The sequence below is a fragment of the Equus przewalskii genome, chromosome X, assembly GCF_037783145.1.
Source record: "Equus przewalskii isolate Varuska chromosome X, EquPr2, whole genome shotgun sequence".
NCBI classification, from domain to species: Eukaryota; Metazoa; Chordata; class Mammalia; order Perissodactyla; family Equidae; genus Equus; species Equus przewalskii.
The window spans coordinates 35,282,505-35,308,398 of NC_091863.1; the positions used below are offsets into that span (position 1 = coordinate 35,282,505).

Here is a 25,894-nt window from a genome sequence, read left to right on the forward strand (position 1 = left end):
TCATCGTGACTGGAGATTATTCCCCAAATCGGGAGTGGAAGGTTTGAGATGAGGTTGGAGAGATAGGCAGGGCCTTCTAGGTTATGGCAGGGAGTTTTAAATGAACAGGAAGCCATTGAGGGGTTTGAAGCAAGTGATATGATCCAAGTCATGATTTCAAAGAGTGTCCTTGATATCGTGTAGAAAACGGATTAGAAAGGAGCAGGAATAGAATGGTGTAGACCAGATAGCATTTGTTGTAGTAGTCTAGGTGGAAGATGATGGAGGGATAAGGGTTGCCTAGTCCAAGGTGTTGACTATGGGATGAAGAAATGTGGATACTTGAGGTACATTAGCATGACTTGCTGTGTAGATTGGATGTAGGAGGTTAGCGAAAAGGAGGAATCAAGGATGATTGTTTCTAAACTGAGCTTCTAGGTGGAGAGTGATACCATTTATTGGGATGCAGAGGATTGTGAGAGGGAATATATTTTGCATGAGAAAGTAATTGTTCTGTTTTAGGCATGTTAAGTTTGAGATGCTTATGAGACATCCAAGTGGAAACATCAAGTAGGCTGTTGGATATGTGGGATGTGTGAGTCTGAGATTCAGAGAATTCCTCTGGCTGGAGAAAAAATTATGACTCATCAGCAAAATTATAATATTTTAATCCAAGAGAATAGATGAGCTCACCTTGGAATATTGCATAAAGAAAGAGAAGATATGAGGTCTGTTTGGGAAAAGTAGGTGGAGAATGAGTTAGAGAGAAGAGAGACCAGGAACAGGAAAACCAGCTTAGAAATTGCTGTGTTGGTTTTGCGTGAGAAGTAAAGGAGGTCTGAAGTAGAGTAGGAGCAGTGGAAATGGAGAAAAAGGAATGGATTTAAGAAATAATTCACAGGAAGAATCCACAGAACTTGCAGCCTGATTGGCTGCAAGAGCGAGAAAGTTGAAGTCAGAGGTCGGTCTGCGATTCCCCCTTGCTTGCTTGACTGAATCTTGATGCTCTCAATCAGTCTGTAACACACAGAAGGAATAGACAGTTCCAGGGTGAGACAACAAATTTAATTTGGGTACTACGAGGGTGAACATCAGAGAGGCTTAAAGGCTGGGACTGCTGGGTAATGTTTCTGAAGCATCACCTAAACCTTAAGCAAATGCTCGGGAATGGTCTGTAGTTGTTTTGAAGCTGATGGGAAGGTGGACAGTTTCCAGAAGAGTCTTGTGGGTTGTGGAGGACTTTTAGAAGGCTGTGAACCTTCATGAGAATAGCAAGGAGAATTTCTTGTGTTTAGTGAAACACTTGGTCCATGTTGGCTGTGTCATCCACAGCTGAACGTCCCTGTAGGGAGCTTTGGGGAGCTAGAATGCCTTCCCTCCACCTGGGGGTATTTTATAGATCTTCTACTTCATTTAACCATCTTCATAGAAACTTTACATTTCCAGCTGCATCTATTGTTGTCTTTCTGTGGATTATACCACTGATTCACAGTTCAAATAGAATTGCTGCAAAGTCCTTGGATCCTGATAGTTGAGTTGACAAGGAAAACTTGAGAAACCACAAAGATGTTAATAATAGAATGCTAAGACAAGTGGACCATCTTTGTTGAAAAAAAAGGAGAAGAAGAAGAAGTGTGGCTAGGAATAAAGGAAGAAGTGTTTCAGTGAAGTATGTGAATTGTCTCCTTGATTCCACACAGCTTGGCATCCTGGAGTGAATACTGGAAATGGTCACAGTCATAATTTCCTGCTTACTTCTATTGGTTCAAGCCAAAGGGTCAAAGATACCCGAGGTACAGCAGAAAATGAGATTATGAAATCCAGTCTGGGTAGTAGCGGAGATTGAGACCAAAGCTGTTTGTCGGCGGAAATTGGACACTCCTGGCATTTTAGATTTGGACAGGGTGGAGTGAAGATTAAGTAGAGAAAATTCCTTGCCTTTTCTTTTAGATTTTGTCAGAGGCAGCAGATTTTTAGAACAATAAGAATTTAAGAAATAAGAAGTTTTAAACATGGGAGGAAGTGGTGGTAATGATGATAAAATTAAGTAATGCTCTATCTTCACTGACCTTACATGAAAAAGTAGATAAAGAATACCTGGGTCCACATTAGAGTTTTAATTATGAATAACTATGCTTTAAATTTTGTGTACTAAATCTTTCCCTTTGCTGTCAGCTCTGACCTTGGAGCTCTGTGATTTGTGCAATCTAATTGGGGTTTGAGAAATGTGTTCAAAGACAGCTACTCCAGAATAATTTTCTCTTTGGGTCAGGCATTCTTCAAGTGGAAATCACAAGTGTTTCAAAGAGGTATAAAACGTCCATTGATTAAGGTGTACAAGAACAAGAAGCAATTTCTTTTTGAAACTTCCGGGTGAAAGATAAATATTTGGCTGCATAGAGGCAGGCCAGGAGGTGTTGTTTTAAACATGATTGAGAAATAGATAGCTACGTGTCATCATTTTCAAGATAACTCACGGTTACTGAGTATTCTAATAGAAATGGCATGTGGCAATGCAACTAAAATGCTAAATAATTGACTTTATAATTATAGATATAATTTTGCTTAGGACAACCAAGCGTCCTAAACTAAAAAGGGGGAGGTTGGCCTCTCCAACGTTACAAATCTTGAGACTGCCAGAAGGGGACACATGTATATGTTTTCAGCAATCTCAGACCTAGGAAATAAGGAAGGATTTGACAAATACTCTTCCCTGATACTTTAGGGTGAGATGGAGAAATACCACAAAAGTATTTTTTTAAGTTGCACGAAGTGGAGAGAGTCTTAAAGAATAAGTGGACACTAGTGAGAAAAACAAATGTCAAAGTGAGTTAATAGAGGGTCAGGCACTCTCGCACGGACGGCTTGTGCTAGTCTGCTCAGGCACCATAATAAAATACCACAGACTGAATGGCTTAAACAACAGACATTTATTTTCTCATGGTTCTAGAGGCTAGAAGTTCAAGCTCAAGATTCTGGCCGATTCAGGTTCTGGTGAGAAGTCTCTTCCAGGGTTGCAGACAGCCACCAGCAGGGAGTCTAATGTCTTGGCTCCTGCTTTCTATAGGTATCTCCATAAGTTTTCATGTCCTTTGCCATTGAAGAAACTTTACATCTTCCATAACAGTGTCTGTTGGTGTCTTTCTGTCAATCACATCACTGTCCTGTTGTGACGACTGAGCAGGTGCCTTTTGAATTTTCTATGCCTTTCTTCCATCCTGCGGTGTTGTGTATTAGGCATTAGAAAATGTAGAAATGAAACCTAAATTGGCACCACTCTCCTGTATTTCCCTTTGGTTTTTTTCTCCTCCTTTTATCTTTTGGGCACATCAGAGGACCCCTGTGTAGTCACATGGCTTTCTTTAGATTCCTCCTTCTTTTTACTTCTCTTTAGTCTAATTCCTTATTACATTATAAGAATTTCGAGAACCTCTCATCTCTCTTGAATACTTTTTAGAAACCCTGATCATGAGATTGTAATCACATTCTATCTGACTTTTTAAGCATATGATATTCTAAAGTCTGGGGTACTTTTATTTATGTTGCCAACATTTCACTTTTACAAACTCCAAGATAACTTTCTTCCAAAGTTGCTGTCATATTCATTTTAAAAACTCTATTATTCTTGTTGGTAGGAATTAAGCCCAAAGTCAGAGTTCAGCTTGATATTCTCCTCTATGTGTGGATATGACGTTGTCAGTAAGAAAAGTCAAGAGTGTGTCAAATACTTAGTGGACTGAAAGGTCCTTGAGATGTAGGTTCCTTGCCTATAAACCAGATATAGAGACAGTATTAGGAAAGTATAGTCTATTTATGGAGTTGTAATTGCTGAAATGCTTTTTATTCTGTTTTTAACTTTTATATTTACATCATTTCAGACCTACAGAAAAGTTGCTACAATTACAAAGAACCCCCATATACCCTTCATCCGGATGCCCAAATACCCCACATTTCCTCTAACTTTGCAAACAATTTTAAATGAAAGACACAGGCAGAAACACAAGATGCTTCTAAGCTGTGCAAATGATGACCCCAAATATTACATCTCCCTCCATCACACAAACCCCTCACCTGCCGCACAGCCAGACCTTGGCAGCTTCCTAGTTGCTCCCTTCCGTTTAGATCACGCTGCATGTGTCTGTCACCCTCACTAGACATTGTCTTACCACTTGGATAGTAGCAACTGTCTGTTATCTATCTTGTAATCCTTAGCCTACTATTCAGTGCCCAGCACATTGTAGAACTAAGCAGTGGGTGTGGAATAATTTTATCCTTTCATAGGTTTGGGTTTGCTGTTGGTTTTGTTGTTTTAGCATTGGTTCCCTTCTGAAACAGATGGTCCCTTTCATACACAGTTCTTCCAGTAAATATAGACTTTTAGGCATATAAAGCCATAGCTGAGATTCTTATGTCCAGAATCCATGAGTTGGTGCCAGAGAATATGGGCATGGGAAACAATTTTGATTCAAGAAAGAGTAAGGGTGTTGACGGTGTTCAAGAGAGCCTTAAAAAAGCAGTTTGGCAAAGGACATAAAAGTTATAAAAATGTTCCAGATCGTTATGTGTTTCAATAGGGTAGTATTGCTGGTTAACTAAAAATTGAAGGTTTGCAGGGTTCAACAGTGAACTTTTAACCTAGTCAATACAGCTCAGATTGTGGAATGAAAGCTAGTTAGGTTCCACATGCAAATATTCAAGTCTAAAAATATTGGGAAATATAGTATAGCGCTGATGACATCATGTGCTAAAGAAGTGACTGGAACACAAATACGAATGCAAGAAAAAAAGAGAGATAACCATCCATTGTTTTAGTAAACATCTGTTATAATCATATCTTGCCATCATCTTTCAAAAGGCTTTTCTACATTTGAGGAAAACCCTATCTCATGAGTCCTGCCTCCACAATGTTGAAGTCTGAACTCAAATTCTCAGCATCCTTTAAAGCAAGCATGCAGTCATGTGACTTAGGCTCTGTGAATCAGACATATCTATAACAGACTTTAATTTGAAAATAAGCAAAAAAGGAAACAATCCAGGAATGGAGTTTCTGTTCGTGCCGGCCCAGATAGTAGCTAAGGCATTTGGCTTTCAAATGGCAGTGGGTTCTAGTGCTGCAAACTTGCGCTCCTGATGCAGAAGTAGCATTGTGGCTGGCAGCAGTAATGTTGAGTAGAGTCAAATTTTCGGCATTTAGTGGTTTTTCATCAGGCCAATTCTGGGATATGGTTTTGACCATTTCTCTAGGAGATAATTATTTGAGCTAACCCTTTGTCTTTACCTGTAATCTTTTTTACAGTTGAAACCACTAAATTAGATTTTGTTGTTTGCAACTACCTTATAAAATATTAGAAATATTCCCCACTTAATTCTTCGTCTAGGAGGCAAGTAATCAACAATGTTGAAGCTATCAAGAGAGAAGAAGTGGAAATACAGCCTTTAAGAAAAGTAAATACAGAAACTCAAATGGAATAAAGGCATTCTTGGATAGCTTATATTTCATTTGACTCCTCAGCTCTTACCTCACACCCACCTTGAATTCATAGTTGGCCTTTTATAGGAGTTCCCCAAACAGAACCAACTCTACAAAACATGATCAGAAGTGGGTATTATCTCTAAGGAATTCATGGACAGATAAAGGAAAGGTCTCATTTTACCGTCTTAAAATAGTACACATGTTCCCATTAGACATCTCTAGTGCTTTCCTAAAGTTCTTATCCGGGCGACAGAAAGGATAGAAGGGGTGGATTCTGATATCAGAAACAGGAATTTTTAACCATGTTTTAAATGTGGAGAATACCTTGAAAATACACTTCCCATGGAATGGGTACCATACACTTACAAATTCTTCTCTTTTAAAGATCTAAGCAAATCTCTTAAAATTCTATATCAATTTTCAGGGGTATTAAATATCTGGAAAATATTTTCTCTTCTTTTCATTTTTTAAATGGGGATATAGCCAACAATAACTGTAGAGTGAGGGTGAAGGGGAAAGTAGAAATTGTTCTTTGTTGTCTTTTTTTTTTCAGTCTATGTCTTCTTGTGTTTGTGTGTGTGTGTGTGTGTGTTAGGGATAGAGAGGTTACATAGATATATTTAAGTGGCCATGGGCCAGCATGCTTTCTGTGAATTTTCCTGGCATTTCTCCCAATTATTTAAATGTTCCGTGCTAATAGGCTTGCTCATCACAGCCCTCAGGAAGATCAGACCCGGGTCCTTTAGAAGAGCCAGAGAGTGTCTTTTTTTGCCCCATAGCTGACTGCCTCTATTTGTTTTCATTAGTGGAAATGAAAACAAATGGAATCCCTAGGTGCCCCAGGCAGAAGGGATGCGGCGGCCCCCACTGCTGCTGCCTGCAGATTTCCAAGCTCATTCAGAAACCTTGCCAAGAGAGGAACGCTAGGGCTCTCCCCTTCAGAAGCTCAGGGCACATTATTCCGAACTATTTCAAAAGAGGAGAATCTCGGCCAATCAAAATGCAGCACTAATATTAGCTTATTTTCAACCCGAATGATAGCTCTGTAGAATAAAAGCCTCCTCAGATCTCACCATTTCTAGGCTGCTTGCTTCCTCAGCCCGCGTTTAGCCGCCATCTTCAGAACACTGAATCTATGTTGCTGTCTTTGGAATTTTGCATGAACAAAGGATCTCATAAATAGCCGCAGTTAATTGTTGGAATTTATGTTTACAAAAGTTCCTTTCCTGTTTTGCAAACTCAGGCTCAGCTCTGCAGCTTTGAAAAGCTGCTTCCCCTCAGCAGATGTTCTGACACTCACTGGCTGTGTTCTTGTCTGCACTCATTTGTCTCACCCAGCTATCCACTTCCACAACACCAGATAGCCTGGAAGTGCAATTTCTTCTCTCCTCTGCACAGCCCCCTCCACTAGTGACTTACCCACTGCTTCACTCCACAAACCACAGCTACGGAGTTCTGCATCACCCTCTATATTGCAGTTATTTCTGCTTCTGTGGCTTTTCACAGTTGGACACTAAAGCCTTCATTTTTTTTCTGCTGACACCATCTCCCCATGCTTAAGCTTTTCTGTCACAGTGGGAGAAATGACCACTATAAAAATTCAGTCGGCCATCAAGAAAGTCTTAGAGTAATATTTGACCCTTTTCTCTCTTTTGTTTCTTTAATATGTAAAGTAATCACTATATGCTGTAGAAACATGTTTCCTCTAATCTTTATCACCTTATCCATTACTATAGTCAAATGCCTGGCCTTATCTCTAATCCAAGCGCTAGTAATAGTATCCTCACTGATCATCACATCTGGGGCCTTAAGTCAATAAATGTTTATTGATAGGCCAGGAAACATTTATTGAGAAGTTGCTTCTGGATGCAGACTCCCTTTTTGTCCATGTTCTCAGGCTTTTAGAGAAGTGTGAAGACCACACATTTTTTGTTTTACAGAATATCTCCTTTCCTATTTTCCTCCAAATGGTCATATGATCAGACCTCTCTTCCTCGAGGGGTCGATGTGGGGGTCAAAGATGGGAATGAAAAGAGGATGAGCAAACGATTCAAAGAGAGGGACTGAGACCTGTCACAGCTCTGTGATAGGTTAACAGCATCTGTGTGTCAGGGGAGTAAGTTTACATATAGCAGGTTGTGAAATTTGACAATGTGTGGTAAATGAAGTGTTTTCTTTGTTTACCAAACTGTCTTTAATATTCTGTGCCAACCAATGTGTTTGAGGCTGTGGGAGATATAAAGATGTGAAGATGCGGTTTCTTCCTCTCCTCATTTATTGCATATTCTCACTTAGATCAGGGCCTCTTTCTTCTTCAGCAACCACCTGCACAGATAAGCCTACAGCAGCTGCAGAAAGGGCAGAGAGTTAGGAGGGTAGATGGGGCTTCCCAAACCATACACTGAAGATGTCTACATCTGGTCTGATGTTCTGTGGCGTCTCACCATTGTCCCTCCCTCCGTGTATCTGAGTGGTTTTCAAAGCTGGGTATGCATTGGAATTACTGGGAAACATAAAAACTAAATATAACATCTAAAAATTGGTAAATTTTATGCTGTGTGTATTTTACCATAATTTAAAAATATGTGGTGGGTCTTTTATGTATCCTCAAGGAAGTGGAGCATAACTCTCCACTCCTTAAGTGTGGGCTGTGCATAGTAACTTTCCTCCAAAGAGGACAACATGGAAAGGGGGAAGAAAGTGTAACTTTACAGTGGAGAAACCCGACAAACACTATCTCAGTCAGATGATCAAGGACAACATCAACAGTGATAAATCATGTTGATAGCATGCATCGTTGACATTTTACCTCTGTGCTCTTTCTCTCCAAAATCTATAACCGCAGTCTAACCATAAGAAAAACATCAAAACAATCCCAATTGAGGGACAGTCTACAAAATACCTGACCAGTAATCCTCAAAATTGTCAAGGTCATCAAAAACAAGGAAAGCGTGAGAAACTGTCACAACTCAGGAGCTTAAGGAGACACGACAACCAAATATAATGTGGTATCTGGATGGGATCCTGATACCAAAAAAAAAAAAAGAAAAAGAACATTAGGGAAAAACAGAGGAAATATGAATAAAGTATAGACATTAGTTAATAGTAATGTTTCAGGATCAGTTCATTAATTGTCACAAGTGTTCCATCCTATTGTAAGGTGTTAATAGGAGAAACTAGATGTAGGATATACAGGAAGTCTCTGTCCTATTTTTTGCATTAATTCCATAAATCTAAAACTGTTCTAAAAGAAAAGGTTCATTAAGTAGATAAATATGCTTGGATCTCACCCCAGGTAGATCTATATCTTTGGGTGTGGGATCTGTGCAGCTGTAGTTTTACAAGCTCCCCAGGGGACTCCAATGCAAGCAAAGTTTAAGAATCATTGATTCATCTGGCCCTGCCCTCGGCAGGTCAAAATTCTGATGTTAGCTTGCTGTCTCACTTCACCTACCTTTGCCTTCCTCAGCTCTTACAACTAGATTTATGGATAAGCCTCATCTCTTGGCCCAGACCCAGCCCATTTCCTAGGTCAAATCTGAGCACACAAAGAGATCCAGCTTATAACGAGAGTGAGCTCAGGCTGGGGCTGGACATTTTTTTCCTGTATCCCACTCAGATTTTAGATGATGTTCAGTAGTTCCTGTCTCCTCTTAGCCAGCCAGGAACGAGTGTGTAGGAATGTCCTTCCATGTTGATTCCTTTTCTGTGATCTCTTTAGGGAACTGCTAATATCAGGACTTTCTCTTGGGTAGGGGCCTCAGACCTCTTATATAGAGACCTCACCTTTACTAGTTTCCTTCACTGAAGAATCTGGCCTTCCTCCTCAGTCACTGATTAGACCCTCGTGAGAGTAGACAGAGCCTCTACAATGACTCTGCCATGACTCTTGTGTCATTGACTTCCAGTCGTCTGAAAGTTTCCCCTACGAGGTACCATCTGCCAGGTGAGACCTCTTGAGCTCTGTGTCGTGAATTGTCCAACTTCCTACCCCAGGCTCTTCAGGCTCTGGATAAGGTTCCCCACTCCACACTTGGAATGTTAGAAATGATCCTCTCTCAACTTCATCTTGGTGGCCCTCTTTTGCTCACCATAACATGTTAAGACTTGAGTCCATTCCCATTTTAACAACAGTTCTGTCAAGCCAAACTTCCTTTTCTCCTCTAATGGATGTGCTACCCCATTATTGAAATACTTTAGTCTGGTAACAACACTTTCACATCTTCTGTCCTCCACTAAAACTTCATCTTTATCCCACACTCACTCATTCCATTCTGCTCCATTTCATCTATATATTCTTCTCTTTCTTTCTGCCATCACTAGTGGAATTCCTTCAATTCTCTCTCCCACAAATATTATCAGATATTCGAAGAAAATCTATAATTTGAAAAACAGAAAACAAACAAACAGAAAAACGAAGGAATTTAGAAGAAACAGAGACAATACAGGAAATAGAAGAAAACTTAAAAGAGAAGGAAAAGATCTATAATTATTGTCCTAAAAGAGAAGAGTGAAAATATTTCATCTATAAAACAAAACAAAATCCTATATTAAAAAAATGCAAAAATAATAAAGTTCTTGGAATGTAAAATTTATACAGAAAATTTAAAACATCATTAGAAAATTTGTTCTGTTTGGTTTTTGCTTGTGCTTTTACTGCTGGGCAGGAAGTTGATAGGTCTTCTTGAATTTCTTGCCTACTTGAAATGAACAAATCAGCCTTCTTTAGCTCCTGCTGCTGGATGTGTGAGGCTGCTCTGGGGTCCTTGACTATGTAGCTAGTTTGATAAATGGACCTGAAATCTACACTGCAGGGCCATTCATATCTCAAGGACCACCTGAGCAGGTGGGTCTCAATATCAAGATTTAGACTGAGGATCAGAAAGTTCCCTTTTAGCTTCAGGCTCAAATCAGATTCTTAAACCTGGATCTTACCTGACATTCCTGTACTTGGTGGGTTTGTTGGGATCAACTGTCAAGCTATTAATGAAGTCCTATTTGGGCTCCATCTGATTCCTGACCTTTGTGTGTTTGCTTTAACAGACAGAATCCCAGATGGGAAGAGGAGTGAATGGTAACCGGAACGCTTGACATATCCTTTCCCTCCAATAACTAGAAAGAGGTGTCAAAAAACTAAGGCATGTCTCAAACATGGATGCTGTGGGGGCCTGGAATTGGCCACCCCAAGATATGTCTCTTTGGCATGAGGATTTAGGGCTGGTTACTTTGCAGACAGGAAAGCAACTGAAAAGTAGAATTTACTTACCCTTTGTTAGGAGACATTTACACTGTAAAGGAAATCTCCATCTGTAAAGATGCCTCCCTCTCCGTACCAGGAAGAAGGGGATGACCTTATCTCTAGAAACTCCTATCGATACAGAATGCAAGGACTTAAATCTGCATAATAATCTTATTCCTGTTTCTGGTAACCTCCTGTAACTGACTCCCCCCACCCCCAACATCCTCCTTTGTCTTTAGCTGGATCTGATATTTAAGGTGGTGGCTTCAGCCATTTTGGCGAGTTGCTCAGCTTGCCTGAGCCTCTCCCATGTATGCATGTTATAAAGCTTTGTTTAATTTTCTCCTGCTATTCTGTCTCATGTGAATTTAATTCATTCTCCGGCCAGAAGAACCCAGAGAGGATAGAGGAAATGTTTTCCTCCCCAACATTGTTTAAGGAACTTTTAGTGACCAAAAATAAAATAAAATAAAACAAAATATAATAAATTCCAAACATTTTATCAGGACATCCACATGCCTCTACAGTCTGCCTCTGCAGAGGGCTTATGTTCTATGCTCCCACCCATTACTCTTATTAACCAAAACAATACCAACAAAAATGATAGTTTTATGGAGTACTTACTTTATGTCAAGCATTGTACTAAGTACTTTACAAATGCTATTTTATTTATCCCTCATAAAAAATGTTTCAATAGGCAAGTACAATTGTTATTGCCATTTTACAGATTAGAAAACTGAGGTACAGAGAGATCAAGTAAATTGCTCATTATAAAGTAAGGAAAGGGGCTTGAATTAGAATATAGGATGACTGACTCTGGGCTATTTTCTCATTCCTAAACTTGCTTGGTGGTGCCTTAGCAAAATACTGGTTCTTTTCCTAGAGTCTTTCTCCCTTCCATCTCTCTATTGAAAGCTTGTTTGTTACTCAAAGACCAACTCAAATGTCATTTCTTCCAGGAAACATTCTTCTCTCAAAATTTCTCTCTCTTTCTCCTCAGTATTCTCATCATTTTTTTTTGAAGTACCCCTATGACTTAGGTCTAGTTCCCCATAAGCAGACCCAAAGATGAAGTTTTGTGTGTGAGTGATTTCTGAAGGAAGTGCTCCCGGGAGAAAATGCTATGGGTGAGGTGAAGCAGGACAAGGAAGGGGAGGAAGGCAAGCAAAGGAGAGATTCAGGCAGAGCCACAGCTTCTGTTTGAACTCTGAAGTGTAAGTTACACCTTGGTTTATCTTGGCCCAAGGCAAGCAAGCTAGAATTTCCCCCTCGCCTGCCAGTCATTGGCTAAGCCCCTGATCCCTGGAAGACAGAAACTCCCAGGCGGTTTAGGCTTTCGGTATCTCAAGGCAAAGTGGCCTTAATAGCCAAGGGGAGTTCTCTAGTAAGAACACAGAAGCCATGGGCCCTTAGATACAAAACCACCCAAAAACTGGAGAGGGGTTTGCAGAAATGGTAAAAGGGGTCTGAGGGTATCTGAGTGGAACCTCAATAGTGTCTAGTAATCTCTCTAATAGAATTTATGATATTACTACATCTTCTCTATTATTTATTTCAGTAGGTATATTCTTTACTACACTACTTGATGACACCCCCTGCGTCTTTTTCTTTGCACTTAACAAATATTATTTGGGTTTAATTCACCTAAATTGTGAAGAGAGGCTGTGACAGACTTATCAATTCTCAAGGTTCCTCTGAAAACTCCTCCCTCCCACCTATGCTGGGTCCCATTCTGGTTAAAATTCCCAAAGACATCAACCTCTACTGAAAGTTCCCTTTTAAATATGATGAGGGGAGAGTGCAGAGGACTTAGCCAAGGACTACCTCCAAGGGCTATTTCCATTTTAATAGAGAAATCATCACTGCATGGCCAAGTTAGCCCTTCTACCCTTCTAGAACCCAAGAAGTTTCTGCCTTCTCAATACCATCCTTTACTCCCTTCTTAATCTCAATACTGAGTAAAGAAAATTTGAGGGTGACTTTGTAGGTGACGTAAGGTAAAAACAGACAGTACAATCATAATAGGCATAAGTGAATACCTCATTTCACAACATAAAGATGGGGAGAAAGCTCTGCATGTTGAGTTGCTGCCACTGTGAATTGCTGTCTGTGAGACAGTCTGCTCAGAGGCTCAGAAAACCGTTCTGCGTCAGCGCCTGCTCATGGCTGGAAGCTGACACTGGTGCAGAGCCACTTGGTTTTCAAAAAATACAGGCAGCAAGAATAGAAGTGAAGAGGGATCCCTGAAATTACTTGTGTTATAAGGTAGAAGCAGGAGATCATTCTTTATCAAATTTCTGCGTAATAATATTCAACATTATTGAGTACTCACTGTTGGCCAGCCGATACATGAGTGTTAGAGATGTTATCCAGTTTATCCTCATAACTACCCTTTGATATAAGCCCTTAACAATATCCTTATTTTCAAAATGAGGTAACTGGGATTTGGGAACTTAAATCACATGACAAAGGTCAGATAACGTAGAAATTGTAGAGATGTGAATACAAGAATAAATGACTGATGTCAGCATCTGCTCTCAGAACCTTCTGCCCTTCTCCCTCCCCACACAGAATCAGAGGATGGGGCTCTTCCTTCAAGCTCTCTCATCAATATCATCCAATTATTTGAAAGTCCCACATTGGAGATAATGTTCCTCCCAATGGAACCTTAAAATATCTAGAAAGCACTAAACACAAACTTCTTAAGTCCCACCTCAGAATCCCTGATCGTGTACAGCTCCGCTGAAGTTTATGTTAATTATAAATAGAACATTGGTGTGTAAAAATAATAGAAATAAGAATTCAGGGAAAGTATTCATCTTATTAAACAAAATGACTTGGTATTCATGTGTTTGAAAGCATTGGAATTAGGTAGTAATGTTCGCTAAATTCTAAAACTATGTAGATCGAACTGTGTTCTAGAATATGTGGTAAACAATTCATCCATATGTGTCTACATGTAGAGAATAACACATTTGTAATTCTATGGTTTAGGCCTTTTATTATTTCAAGCTGGTTTTACCTCTACTAATCTTATTCAATTAAGCTTTTAATTAAACAACTTTCAAGTAAACTATTAATTAAACGATGTGCTATTTTTTTCTTAAAGCAATGATAATTTCTGGTATATGCAGCTGTTGAGGGTAGACAGAGTTCTAAATTTCATTCAATATTTTAAATTTTGTTTCATTCTTTCTTCAGTTAAATTTAACGACCAATATTCAAGGGCAGAAAATGTTGCATGCCTGTTTTTCTTATGGTATGAGGGCCCCACTAGGAGACAGGTGGCATGCTTCAGTTACAATTTTTGAGGGGAGGTTAATGAAAAGACTATTTACAAAGACGTGGCTGGGGTTTATGGAAACCAGAAGGGATAGCACAGTACCTGGGGCTAGTAACAAGGGTTTAGGCCCATTACTTATTAACTACCCTAGGCCCAAAAAGCCTTGGAGTCTAAGATGTTACCAGGACGTGGGGACCTAGGGAGAGGATTGTGCAGAAGGGCTGTTGACAGGTGCTAAGACACAGATGGCTTGCTGTGTCCCTGCAGGAAGACAGCTGAGAAAATACATCCCCAAACTTGCTCTCGTCTCTCCTTCTGATCTCCCCCCACTAGTGGAGCCCAAAGGGAAGCCAGAGGGTAAGGGAGACTGTTGATGGTCCACCCAGGTCCACCCTCCAGAGCATTGAGCAAAGATACTGGCACACTTAGGAAACAGTGTCCCTGTGGTGTGGGCACTAGGTTCCCTTCATCTTTGTACCTCCTAAACAAAGCAAGGACTTAGCTAAAGCGAGATGAAGAAGTGACTTCCTCTCATTGTTGGAAAAGAGTTCACCTGTGTAATCTGTGGAATATCAAGAGACCAAACCAGAGCTTTTGTGTTATTCTGAAGTACAACAATCAGATTTACTTCAAAACCCACTAATTTGATGCTTTCTCAAATAAGAAAATGAGGGGCCTACTTACGACTATTTCTATCTCCTGAGTTCACTTAGAGTCAGAAATTGAGTTTATTAATTAAAGAATTTTTTCCTTTACTTGTTCTAACTTAAATGCCCACCTTTTGGATCTGTGCACAAAATTGAAGTCTCACTTTGGAACTTTGTTTTGTATTTTCCTCCTTTTCACAGTTTGCTTTCTGTTTCTCTGTCTTCTCCCTCCCTTTCCCATTCAGTGGTTGAGATCCTGGAGATAGAGCATAACTCATTTGGGACAAAATCCAAGAAATCAAAGGCCACTTTCTTATTTCACTCAGCCCAGTTAAGTGACAACCACTGCAAGATGCACTCGATGCCCTCATCTCCTCTTTTGCTCTTAGGTTTATATGATCTCCAAATCCCCATCACCATGATTTTTTCTCACAGAAGCAAGGCAGAAACCAATTAGAATGCTCGCCTGGCTACATCCCATCCATACACAAATTACCTGATAGTGGAGAAGTGGGGTTCCACTGGCCTCTGGTTCAAGTTGCCTTCATATCTTTTATCTTCTCCAGGGCTGTATCCAAAAGGAACACTTTCTAGCCCCGCATCACATAGTTTGATCTTATTTTTCCTCCTCAATTCCCACTTTCTTCTTTACTACTTTCTGCAAATAGTCCTTGCTCTACCCACCTCCTTCTTGTCTTTCTGTGTTAAAACTCATTGAATAAGTGTCCACTGGACACGTAGTTGTGTTAACTACAAATAAAGCCTCCTTCTGGCCTAGCCCCCTCCTTTAACACAGAAGAGTGTTTCTTTGTTGCTTAGAGTCTGCCATTCCACTCCACCTCCCACTGTACTTGCTGGAAATCTCTCATCTTCTTCTTGCCCACAAAATTATTTTCTCACTTCCTTTGATTTCAGCTCATCCTCTCTCCTTAACCTTGCTTAATTTGTATCTTTCCCCCTTTATCTACTCAATGCTTATACAGTAGTCTCCCCGTATCTGTGGTTTCACTTTCCACAGTTTCAGTTACCTGCTATTAACTGTGGTCCAAAAATATTACATGGAAAATTCCAGAAATAAACAACTCATAAGTTTTAAATTGTGCTCTGTTCTGAGCAGCATGAGGAAACCTCACACCGTCCTGACGTGAATCATCCCTTTGTCCAGCGGATCCACGCTGTATACGCTACCATTAGTCACTTTTGTTGCCATCTTGGTTATGAGCTTGACTGTCGGGCACCACAGTGCTTGTGTTCAAGTAACCCTTATTTTACTTGATAATGGCTCCAAAGCTCGAGAGTAGTGATGCGGTAATTTGAATATGCCAGAGAGAAGTTGTAATGTGCTTCCTTTAAGTGAAAAGGTGTAAATTCTTGACTTAATAAGGAAAGAAAAAAAATTATATGCTGAGGTTACTAAGATCCATGGTAACTTTTATTACAGTATATTGTTCTATTTTATTATTAGTTGTTGTTAATCTCTTGCTGTACCTAATTTATAAATTAAACTTTATCATAGGTGTGTATGTATAGGAAAAAACATTCTATCTATAGGGTTTGGTTACTATTCCCAGTTTCACGCATCCACTGGGGGTCTTGGTACTTATCCCCTGAGGATAAGAGGGGACTACTGTATATTCACTCTGAAGTAATTTATTTCATGCCAAATTATTGTACTATTGATAATTGTTTTATTTTTATAATTATCCTTATGGCTATGATTATCATCATTGTGAAACCAATGTATGTATTTTATTCCTAAAACTAGAAAATGAGTTTCCAGTAACTATGCTGTTTGCTGTGTTTTATACTGAAGGAATACTGAAAGAGCTATCTTGCCTGCCTTCTCAACCCTGCAACCCAACTTTGTTTATAGGACTTTCTTCAGTACACATTGTGTATTGATGACGGAATTAGGCATTAAGTGCTCTGTGACATGGCAACAAATAACCCGAGAGAGGCAGTGCTGATTTAGAAAAGAACTGTATAGACCAACTAATAGGAAAAACAACAAACATTTAACTTTGTAAATTAAGTATTTGTGTTCCTAAGAATGAAAGTAGTAAGAAGATAAGGCAAGTGAAGGGACAACTGTGACTTGTTGGAACAGGACAAAGAAAGAAATCCCAGCCTCTCCTCCTGGTATGGTCTAACAGCTTCATGGGAGAAATAGGGTCTACTTCTGGTTGATGAAGACATCAAGTCAACCTACTCACTCTCTGGACAGACTGGTGCAGTTCAGCCCACAATCATACTAATAGACCTACTCAATGAGAAATGGAAATGTGAACTTAATGCTTATTTAGTCCTCTTTGTCTGCCTTCCAAGGCTCTCTCGATGTTGGTTCTTCATGTAGCCTGTTTGGAAATGAGGTAGCTTCATTGAGAAACTATTCATTCATTTTCTTTAGAGGAAATACATGATTATATTTCACTTTATAAACAAGAGAAAGTCACGGTAAAGATAGATCAAGCATAGGGTTTTAGAGTTTGGAAAGTTCTCTCCCGTGACAAATGCCATTTGTAGGCTATGGAGCGCTTTGTTTGCAAGTGAGCACAAGCCATTTTTTGACCAATTTGGTACAAATGCCAAAAGAGAAGAGTACACTTTACAAAAGGAATATAGAAAATATCAGCCATGAACCCTTTTGATGGTAAGAGGAGGAGGGTCAGTAAATTAAAAAGTATCATTGAAACTAGAATTATTTACTAAAGAGATTCAAAACAATTATTTTCTCATATAGATGTTCTCACACTACCCAAGGCCTGGGCATTTGAGTTTTAAAATCAACATCATTATCATTATTATTACTCATCATTAATTGTGCACTATCATGAATTTGGCTCTTCTGCTCGCTAGCTGTGTATTTACTTCTCTATGCCTCAGAGCCCTCATCTGTAAAATAGGAATTGAAATAATACACACTTCATGAGGTTGTTGTAAGAATAAATGAACTAATCCATATAAAGTGCTTCAACAGTGCCTGATATTTACTGTTCTCAGTGGCAACTATTATTTGAATAACTGTAATTATTATCACTTTTCTCTTTTCATGTTAGTTCATCTGTGAAGATTAAAATAACTACAGTTATGTGTCGCTTAACGACAGGGATATATTCTGAGAAATGAGTCGTTTGGCGATTTCGTCGTTGTGTGAACATTATAGAGTATGTTTACACAAACCTAGATGGTATGGTCTATGACACACTTAGGCTATATGGTACTAATCTTAATGGGACCACTGTCGTATATGTAGTCTGTCGTTGACTGAAACGCCACTATGTAGTGCATGACCTTATTATTATTGTCCTAGTTTTACAGACGAAGAAAATGAAGCTCAGAGAACTTAAGCAATTCTCTCAAGATGATACAGCTGGTCAGTGTAAGAGCCTGTGCAAATGACTGTGTTAGCAATTATAATCTAAATTTCATTAGTAAGGTAAGTAAATGCTTATTGTTTTAACTGTTGAAAATAGGCTGTGTTTGGTACTATTTATTCAATGACATTTTCATCACAAAAAGATCTCTGCCTACAGGCTTCCTAGGCCCCATTTATTTTCCTATCTTTACTTCCCAGGCCCTCCCTCAGCAAGTAGAGGTGGACAGGGAGAGAAGAGGTTAGGGTGGCAAGCAAGCAGCAGAACCAGGATGGAGGAGAGTGCTGATACTCTTTGTCCATTTATTCTCAGAACTCAAATGTTAACTCGGCTTCAGCAGCAATTCATCTTGTAAATCAATTTGGCAAGGCATCAGCTTTAAAATCCATTACATTGAATCAGGAGTGGAGTTTACGGCTAATATGCCAACAGGACACTCATACACGGCAGTGACCTTTTAAGCTGGCGTAAACCAGTGTTCTTGCTCGGCTCTGCCTCTCTCCACGACACTGAGTCACTTATGTTCCTGCCTGTTACCTCAGGCAGAACGAAGGGCTGAAGTGTTGACTCATTCTCCTTAGAAAACTAGATATTAGTAGAATGATGACATTGTTTCTTATTCCAGATTCTCTCTTCAAATTCTACTTACCATAACAACTGTCATCGAATCATTTTTCTTAACGGAAAGAAGTTTAATGTTTTTTTCTTTTTACTCATTTGTCAGTTACTTAAAATCTGGCTTCTCTCACTGAAACTTGACAGAAAGTGTTTTCTGGAAAGCCACTCATGATGTCCTAATTACCAAACGCTGGAACTTCTTTTTCTTCTTATCTTTTGCAATGCTTATCCAGCACTTGATCACGTGAACCAATCTTTCTGTCTTGAAAATCCCTATTCCCTTTGCTCCGTAGCATTCCGATATTCTGGAATTTTGCTCACCCATCTGAAGACTAGTCAATATCAAGCCTTTCAGTCTCTTGTAGATAATTCATGAGCTTGTTTCATGAACTTCTATGGTAGACAGAATACTGGCCCCCAAAGATGTCTATATCCTTATCCCAGAACCTCCAAATATGTTACTTTACATGGCAAAGGGGAGTTTGTAGATGTGATTATATTAAGGATCTTTAAATGGGGAGATTATTCCTGAATTATACAGGTAGGTTCAAAGTAATCACAAGCATCCTTATAAAAAGGAGGCAGGAGGGTCAGAGTCAGAGCAGGAGATGTAACAATGGAAGCAGAACAATGGAAGCCGAGGTAAGACAGAGTTAAAAAGAGAAAGATTTGAAGATGGTACATTCTAGCTTTGAAGATGGTGGTAGAGCCCATAGCCAAGGAAAGTACATGGAAATGGATTTTCCCCTGGAGCCTCTAGAGGGAATACAGCACTGCCTACACCTTGATTTTAGGACTTCTGACCTCCCAAACTATAAGGTGATAAATTTGTGTTGTTTTAAGCCACTAAGTTTGTGGTGACTTGTTATAGCAGCAATAGGAAACTAATACAATTGTCTTTTTCAACTCCTTACGTCTCACTCTGAAAATTCTCCAAATTCCAGAACTGGCTTTTCAATTGAAGTAACCAAGTAGATACTTCACCAGCACTTCAAACTCAATTAGTCCAAAATTAAAATTATCATCTTTCTCCAAAAATTTATTCCTCCTATGGACTTTTCTGACTACATTCATTCATTCACTTATTGGCTGTTTAATTAATTTATTTATTCACAAACCAAATGTTTAATGAGTGCCTACTATGCCAGATACTGTTGAGATTCTTAGAATGCAGAAGTGAACAAAAGACAAAATCTCTGCCCTGATGAGAATCACATTCTAGGGAAGAAATAGACAAAAACAGGAAACAAACAAATAAATAAAATAGTTTCATCTTAGTGAAAGTTTTATGAAGACTTTCAAGCAAGGTAAGGGGATAGAGAATAATGTGAGGTAGAGTGGGGAGTGGAGGTGATGGCCGTTTGAAATAGGATAGCCAGAGAAGGCCTATCTGTGGAGGTGATATTTGAGTAGAGACCTGATTAAAGAGGAGCAAAAATGAGAATATCAGGAGGAATAGCATTCTAGGCAGATGATACAGCAAATAGAAAAGCCTTGAGGCAGGGATGAATTTGGATTGTTCATGTTCAAGTGATTGTAAGAAGATTGGAGTGAGCAAAGCGGAGAGTGGTAAAGAGATGGGGACAGAAGGATAGGCAGAGATTTCTTCAGCCGTAAGCAGGAATTCTGATTGTTTTCTAAGTGTGATGAGAAACCATTAGAGAATTTTGAATGAGGGCATGGTATGATCTGATTTGTAATTTAAAAAAATCACTGAGGCTGCTCTACAGGATGAAGGGAGAAAGGGCAAGTCCAGTTAGGAAGCTAAGTAATGAATGATAGTGGCTTCACCCAAGGTGGTAGCAGTGGTGGTGGTCAGAATCAGGATATATATCAAAGGTAGAGCCAATCATAACTGCCTAAGGGCTGATGTGGAGTGAGGACAGGAAAGAGTTGAGGATAATCCCCTAAGTTTTGAGAAACTGAAAAAAAATGTAGTTGCCATTAACTGAAATGAGGAAGACTGCAAAAGTAGCAGGTTTGGGAACAAATACCAAAAGTTTGGTTTCTGACATATTAAGATTGACATGCCTTTAGACATCAAAGTGGAGATGTCACATAGGTGGTTGAATACTGATATGTATGTAAGTTTGCTGCTCAAACGGGCACTCTGGACTGAAGACAAATTTGGAAATTATCAACATACATGGTGTTCAAAGCCACAAGACTCGATGAATTCACTTAAAGAAATACTGAAGATAAAGAAGAGCAGCTGTCTAAGGGGTGAGCCCCGAGGGACACTAATATAGAGAGATAAGAAGAGGAGGAGAGGGGCTGGCCCCGTGGCCGAGTGGTTAAGTTCACGCACTCCGCTGCAGGTGGCCCAGTGTTTCGTCAGTTCAAATCCTGGGCGCAGACATGGCGCTGCTCATTGAGCCATGCTGAGGTGGCGTCCCACATGCCATAACTAGAGGGACCCACAACTAAGAATATACAACTATGTACCGGGGGGCTTTGGGGAGAAAAAGGAAAAAATAAAATCTTTTAAAAAAAGAAGAGGAGCAGATGCCAGCAAGGGAGATTAAGAAGGACCAGCCAATGATGTAGGAGGAAAGCCAGGAGAATGTAGCTCAAACACCAAATGAAAAATGTATTTTCAGGGGCCTGCCCGGTGGCACAGCAGTTAAGTGCGCAGGTTCTGCTTTAGCAGCCCGGGGTTCACTGCTTTGGATCCTGAGTGCAGACATGGCACTGCTTGGCAAGCCATGCTGTGGTGGGCATCCCACATATAAAGTGGAGGAAGATGGGCATGGATGTTAGCTCAGGGCCAGTTTTCCTCAGCAAATAGAGGAGGATTGGCAGCAGTTAGCTCAGGGCTACTCTTCCTCAAAAAAAAATGTATTTTCAAAACAGAGGAATGGTCATCTCTGTTAGATGCTGTTGAATAATTTTGTAAAATGAAGACAGATAATTTAGCACTTGACTTGGTGATATGGAGTTCTGTTCACCAAAAGTAGTTGCCATGCAATGGAGAGGGAAAATTTTTGGTGAGAGTGGGTTAAAGAGAGAAAAGGAGATGAGGAATTTGAGACGCTATGTATAGACAACACTTGGCAGAGTTTTGCTATGAATAGGAAGAGGAAAATGAGATCATAGCTGGATGAAACATGAAATAATGTCAGTTATCTACTTTTTAATATTGGAAATATTATATCTAAGGTGTGAGATTTTATAGCAAGTTTATATGATAATAAGAGTGATAAGAGAGAGGATCATTTCCAGAGCAAAGACCTCAGGCGGTACAGAGAAAGGCGATTCAGTGTATAAGTATAGGAGTTATTATTATTCACTCATTTTTACAGGTAGCAGAGAGAGAATATCAGTTATGATAGAAGAGGCTATGGATTTGATGAGAATAACAAAGGATGTGGGTATGTTGGAAGGTTGGAGAACAGAAAAAAAGGTAGGGAAGAGACATCGTAAAAAGTAGCACAGCAACTTTACAAGCAAAATGAAGCATATTTGCTAAGCACTGATGAGGGCCCAATTGGCCGATGGTTAGGAGTACAGATAAGATTTAAGAATAGTTGGAATGAAGGTAATGGGTTAGTGATCTGGAGACATAGAAGGCTGTGCTGAGAGCTTCCGATGTTTGAAGTTAGGATCATGAATTAGGCTGAGTGACCAGGAGTGCAATATATGATGACTTCTGAAAGATGAGCCAAGGATTGTGAGGTCTGGGGTAATACAATTGAAAAACCTGTGATTTTTGATAAAGAATGGAGGCAAAATGATTGGGAAGCAAGAAGGACACCTTCCTGACCTCATTGTCCTATAAGTAGCATTTAAAAGGGCTGCAAAGGAGGTATTGTTCTCAGGAAACAATGTGCTTCTATTATGATTAGAACAAGAAGGGAAAGAGAACATTAAGAGATGAAGTAAAGGGTGTAGGGGATTTTGCTGACGAAAAACCATGAGTTTCAGAGGATGTAGGACTGAGGATCAGGGAAGTGTGGGCCATGAGATCAGACTTAACACATGTACAGAGCTTGATGTGGAGAAAGTCTGGATGATGATGGATGACCTGAGAGATTTGGATTTCTGATAGTGATTGATGAAAACAGGGATTGGAGGGAGGTTGATGGGATGGGAGGAGAAAGTGATTAGTCTTAAAATAGTCTATTAGAAGAAAGGAGAGCATCAGTTCTATTGAGACCGATAGTTGACATCAATGGCCCTGACAATGTCAAACTGTGTTGTAGATCCTGTCTTATCTGGAGCACACTGAGCCCTGTAGACCTCATTTATAGACTACAGAGAATCGTCCCAGCCCAGAGGAGAAGTCCACCAGAAAGAGGTGCTCTTTAGGCCTATCTTGAATCCTGCTGTGTGTAGTGGTGTTATAGCCAAGGGATAAGTGTCATCTTACCAGGCCCTCTCGCCCAGACTTCCTGTTTGCATCCTGGGCCTCCATGTCCAACTTTCTACTCAGGTTCTTCATTTCAATGGCTCAAAGGTATCTCAGATTGAGTAAGTTCAACAGAGCACTCATGACCTCCAAACCCTACAGCTTCAAATTTGATCCTCTTTCAGTGTCTCCTCTCTTATTTAATGATGCAAACCAGAAATCCAAGTATCCTTGCCACTCATTTCAAACTTGTTGCCTAGTTCTGCTAACTCTACTCCCACAATATACCCCAATTCTGTCCACTCTTTCTATTTCCAGTACAAATACCATTCTAGAACAAGCCACCATCATCTCTCTTCTGTTTTATTATAACAACCTCCCGACCGGAGTCACTCCTTCCATTCTTGCTTCTTGATTGATTGATCTTTTTTAAACATAAGACATGTTATGTTTCTCTCCAGCTGAATAGGCTTTCATGTACTTCCAATATACTTAAAATAAAATCTCTATTCCTTGTCATGATATCTAAGGTTCCACGTGAACCAGTCCCAGCTCACCAAACCCCAGCTCACAGGCCTTTCTGATCTTTGGTCATGATATGTTTATTTTAAACATTGGGCTTTTGTATTTGTTATTCCCTCTACCTAGAACTCTCATCTCCAGATTTTTCAAATGGCTGCCCCTTTCTTATCATTCAGGCCTTACAGCAAATGTCACCTTCTCAAGACAGCTTTGTCTTAACAGGCAATATATAGTAGCCAACCCTCACTTCTAGTAGGCTTTAGTCACTGTCACATTACTATGTTATATTTATCCTTATTGGAATTTATTTTATTTACTTGTTTACTTGTTTATTGCCTGTTTCTCTCTTCTAGAATATAATCTGTATAAGAGCAGGAGCTTAATTATGTCTCCACAATATCCTCAGTACCTAGAAAAGTGCTTGGTACATAGCAGTCATTCACTAGTATTTGTTGAATGAACATCAAGGGTTTCTATTGTTAAATAATTACACTCCCCATGGATTGAATATCTTCACACTCACAAGATTACCAGTCAAAAATTTTAATGTATCATTATTTAATGTGCAGCCATTTAAATTGCTCCTTAATGTCTTCTTTGGGTTTACATTTCTGCTTTTGCTCTTTTTCAAGGATGAGGCAACTCTGATGATTTTGAGGGACCTAGAAAAGATTACACTATCACAATAACTTCCTAGATCTCTTCTGAAAAGCAACATGCTTTTTAGTGTGCAAAATTATTTGGATGAAATCATATTTGGCATTTAAATGCTTCTGTTTACCACTGACATTTCAGTATATTTACTTAGCTCTCTTTGGGAAAAAAAAAACAAGATCTCTCTTTCTCTTTCATTCTCTATCTATTTCTACACATGCACACACACACACACACACACACACACATATTCTGCTTAGAACTCGCTATTTTTGAACATCAGTGTACATTTCAGCAAACATTTGTTTCATAGTAATAGCCACTTATTAGAAAAAGATCTGTTTGTTTCGAAAGGATTACCCTTTTGTCTTTCAGAAAAATATATCAATAACCACTGGAGTATAGAGAAATCTTTACTTTCTTGATTTTTTTTCACTGCACTACTGGATGTCATTTGCTGGTGAGCTTGGGATAATGGTTGGCGGAAGTTCACATTTCTAAAAGAATCCCGCTGAGGCTACGTGGAAAGATTAGTAATGGCTAAGAATTGCAGGCTGCTCAGTTAATTGATTTTTTTCTATCCAGAGGATAGCCATTTCTTTATTTTCACTGTAGTTGGCATATAATAGACTGATCTCAAGGTGTACAATTGAACTCTCTCCAGTTGTGAGAACATGTGCTTTTAAAAGGAAAGCTTGGTACCAATTTAATAAAGGAAATTATATGGGCTGACATTAACCCTTCCCAGTTTTTCCCTGGGTGTACGTTATCATCATTCTCATGGCTTAAAGCTGAGCCAGAAGACAAATAACAAAAGGACAATAAATAAGCGTATTTATAGTGAGTGCCACATGCCTCCTTTCTTATTATATGTAGAGTCTTCGTTCTTCATACAACTGGAAAGAAAAGCTCTTTTTGATTCTATTTCTAAGGAGCATAGATAATATTTTCCTTTCAAACTAATCATAATTTCATAATCATCATATCTGTTAAATATTTTTCATTTCTGAATCCATGAATCTTTATGAACATTAATGTTGAGAGCTCCACTCTGAAGCAAGATAGTTTGATCCCACAAATCAGATAATCTATTCGCTTGTTGCCAGGACACCCTGCAGAATTTCCAGAGTTGGAGAATCAAAGGGCTGTCCTTTCCTATTCCATCTTCCCTAAAGGGAAGGCAGCTTATGCAGACAACATCCTATTTGTTTCTGACGTAGGTGCCAACCCTATTGGCAGTTCTGAATTGACTAAGATTCCATTGCCAACAGGGTAATGCATTGGTTATAATTAATACATTAGTTGTAAGTAAAGCAAGTTTGAACTAGCAATATTTTATCTCTGGGACTCTTGGTTCAATTGGACTTTCCAGGTCAGGTACAACTTGAATGAGAATGTAGAATTTCCAAGTCTCTTGGCTCTGAGTATGGTCAGAAGAATAGGATTAATGGTTGACATTTGATTCATGAAATATGTCAATAATTCTTTTTTGTTTCTCTCCAAGACAGTTGTGTAGGTGTTGAAGGAGGAGAAAGGGATTGTATGTTTTGCAGAAAGTACAATCCCTTGGTGTTGTAAAAAAACAAACAAACTATTTTTCTGTGTATTAAACAACTCCTTTTCTGCTATAAAGTAAAAGGATAATTTGTGAAGAAAAATTTTTATCTGCAGTCATGGAACATATTAAAACACCAGTTGAAATTCCTGGTAGCTGGTCTTCCTTTCAAAAATACTTCAACTTATTTTGTATTTATTTT

General features: G+C 39.3%; 1 long non-coding RNA gene across 2 annotated transcripts in view; it reads right to left on the reverse strand.

The window, feature by feature from the left end:
- Positions 1-2,890: 2,890 nt before the first annotated feature.
- LOC139080957 (uncharacterized) overlaps positions 2,891-25,894 on the reverse strand; it is a 49,869-nt gene continuing 26,865 nt past the window's right edge. For both annotated transcript variants that reach the window (XR_011535850.1, XR_011535849.1), the window contains exons 3-5: positions 7,637-7,800; positions 5,499-5,559; positions 2,891-3,746 (exon numbers count right to left, since the gene is read on the reverse strand). This is a non-coding gene — a long non-coding RNA (uncharacterized lncRNA). The remainder of the gene's footprint in view (positions 3,747-5,498; positions 5,560-7,636; positions 7,801-25,894) is intronic.